Raw genomic sequence first — 3,343 nt, forward strand, 5'->3', positions numbered from 1 at the left:
GACTGCATGCAGAAATTATTGACGTGAGCCATACATTCCCAATCATGATGAAGCAAAATACGCCCCACGCCCATTTGCTCCTAGGACAGCCCACTCGGCTGAGCTGCTCCGTTGCAGATTTTCGAAAGCGCTTTTTAGGGTCAACGGAGTGATGGACGCAGACAGTCCGCGTGGGTTGCTTTGTGCGTCCCAGATTTCACTGCGTCCTCAATCGAAAGCTCCCTTATAGCCGGGTTCACACGTACAAAATAGCGGGATGACGATCGCGATGCACATCCCGAGTTTTTTTGCGAGCGTCCACACGTACCAAATTAGCGGGATAGCGATCGCGATCATGTTGTGTTATGGGGTAGGACTTTGTGGCAGTTTCATAACACAAAAGTACAGACAGACGCAGAAATAAGGTTTGATTCGGAGACAGAACTAGAGGTACATCTTGCTGGCTTGAGGCTTTATTGGCACGGACCTAGTAACTGTGGTACCTGGCTCCAACTGCTTGTAACCAGTCCTTCCAGTTTTTAGGATTGGTTTGGGAGGGAGTTGTGTTGGAGTGTTCTGTGGTTCTGTTACATCTCCATCAGCGAAGCTCACACGTCTACGTACTGGATGCATAGCTTCTGTGTTTTGTGGAGGGGTTTTGACGGAAGGAACCTCGCGAAGGTGGGAACTGTTCCTCCTGAGCCGTGTTCCATTGGGTGTCTCCACCTCATAGGAGTGTGGTTCCTTGCAGACTTTTGTCACCCGGGCAGGGATCCACGTTTGGTCCTGGGCATCTCGGAGTCTAACTCTCTGTCCCACGTGTAGTGCCGGAAGACTGGGTCCCGCCATCTTGTCATGGTCCCCCTTCATTCGCTGCTGTCGTTTCACCAGATTGTCATAGATCTCATCTGAGTTACGATGACTGGAGACGTGGTGACTTGGAAGGGTAGTGCGTATCTGTCTTCCAAGCAGGAGCTCAGCTGGGGAGGGAAGATTGGATCCCAGTGGGGTTGCACGGTAGTGTAGAAGTGCAATCTGGATCAGTTTCCTTGCATTTCTTCATGAGGGATTTGATGGTCCTCACATTCCTTTCAGCCATCCCGTTCGACCGGGGGTACCTCGGCGATGAGGTTGTGTGCTTGATTCCCCACTTCTTGCACATGGTTTTGAACGGTTGACCAGCATATTGGGGTCCATTGTCTGAAACAATCTGTGCTGGTACTCCAAAGAGGCTGAATGTTGTGCTGACTATAATTGCAACTGTCCTACTACTCGTGTTTGGGAGTTTGTGTACAAGGGGATACTTTGAGTAGTAGTCTGTTATCAGCAGATAGTCTTCTCCTTCCAGGGTGAACAGATCAGTGGCTAGTTTGGTCCACGGGGAAGGTGGGATCTCGTGTGGTTGAAGTGGTTCCTTCTGGTTCCTAGCTTGGTGGGCTTGGCATGCCTCACATGCTTTCACAAGTTTCTCAATGTCACTGTCTATTCCAGGCCAGTATACTGTCTCTCTTGCCAGCCTTCTCGTTCTCTCTATCCCCATGTGGCCTTGGTGCAACTGACTCTTGATGTCATCCCGTAGTGATTGAGGAATGAGAACTCGCTTCCCCTTGAATATCACACCGTTTGAGATGCCGATTTCATCTCTGAATGGCCAGAAGCTTCTGATAGAAGTAGGGAGTTCCTTGATTGTATCAGGCCATCCGGTGACAACTGTTTGCCAGAGTAATTTGAGGACTGGGTCTCTGGCTGTCTCATCCTGCAGTTGCTTCTGCTTTGGTTCCTCAAAGCTAGTTAGGTCAACTCCGTGAAAGTCCTCAATGTCCAAGTGTACTTCATCCACTTGCTGGTTAAGTGGAATGTCTTGTCTCTTGTGGGGATTTGGCAGTCTGCTCAGGGCATCTGAGAGTACCATGTTCTTGCCTGGCTTGTAGCGTACCTGGCAGTCATAGCCTTGTATCTTGATCAGTAGGCGTTGGAGACGAGGTGGTGCACTTGAAAGTGGTTTCTTCAAGATCATCTCGAGGGGTTTATGATCTGTTTCCACCGTGAATGTCCTTCCAAACAGGTAAGTATGGAACCTTGTAATGCCAAATACTAGTCCAAGTGCTTCACGCTCGATGTTTGAGTAGTTTGCCTGTGCAGGTGATAGGCTTTTGGATGCGAATGCTACTGGAATTCCTCGTAAAAGGCACGCCCCTAGGCCTTTCTGGGAGGCATCTACCTCAACAGTAGTCTCTTCCTGAGGATTGAAGTACTTCAGGCATGATTCAGGAGTGATTGCCTGCTTCAGATCATCAAAGGCATGTTGGTGATCCTCCTGCCAGAGGAATGGTACGTCTTTCTTGAGTAGGTCCCGAAGTATGGATGAACGTTCCGCATAGTTGGGAATGTATGGTGCTAAGTACGTGAAGAATCCAAGACTCCTCTGCAGGTCATCCTTGTCCTTAGGTGTGGGCATTTGACGAACATCTTCCACTTTCTTGGGGTCGGGGCGTATGCCATCAGCTGTGTAGACAGAGCCAAAGAACTCTATGTGGTCTGTCTTGATGTGGCATTTGGTGCTATTGAAGACTAACCCTTCACATCTGGCTGTCTCCATGAGCTGGAGGAGGTTGTGGTCATGTTCGGCTTCTGTCTGGCCGAAAACAGCAATGTCATCTGCAATTCCTACACAGCCAGGGACCTGTACAATGATGTGGTCCATGCGTTCCTGGAATATATTCTGGCTTACCGACAGTCCAAACGGTAAGCGCTGGAAGCAGTAGCGACCAAAGGGTGTCCTGAAGGTGGTCAACTCTTGTGATTTCTTCTCCAAGTGTACAGACCAATAGCCCGATTTTGCATCAAGCTTCGAGAAGAACTTGGCACCGCTGAATGCTGGGTTCAGCTCCTCTAAAGTAGGTATCTTGTGAGAGCACCTTCGAAGAGCATTGTTCAGTCTTTTGGGGTCAAGACATACTCTTAGGCTTCCGTCCTTCTTGACACTTGTCGTTAGGGAGCTACACCACTCTGTGTAGTGTTGAACTTTGCGGATAACACCTTCCTGCTCCATCTTGTCTAGTTCTGCCTTCAACTTATCACGGATGTGGACACTGCACTTTCTAGGGGGGTCTATTGAAGGCGTTGCATCATCCTTGAGATAGAGGATGGCTTCCCCCTTGAAGTTTACATTTGTGTCAAACTGATGGGGGTACATCTCTTTTAAGTCTTTGATAGACTTGATCGGATGGCTGTCCTGGAGGCTTCTTCCTGGGATGTTTCTGATTTCGTTGATGGTGACAACTCCCAACGTCTTACATCCAGGTATTCCTAAGATTGCTGGGCCTGCAGCATCTGTGATGTAAAGGAGTTGTTGAGACCATGG

The sequence above is a fragment of the Diadema setosum genome, unplaced genomic scaffold (assembly GCF_964275005.1).
Source record: "Diadema setosum unplaced genomic scaffold, eeDiaSeto1 scaffold_26, whole genome shotgun sequence".
Lineage (NCBI taxonomy): Eukaryota > Metazoa > Echinodermata > Echinoidea > Diadematoida > Diadematidae > Diadema > Diadema setosum.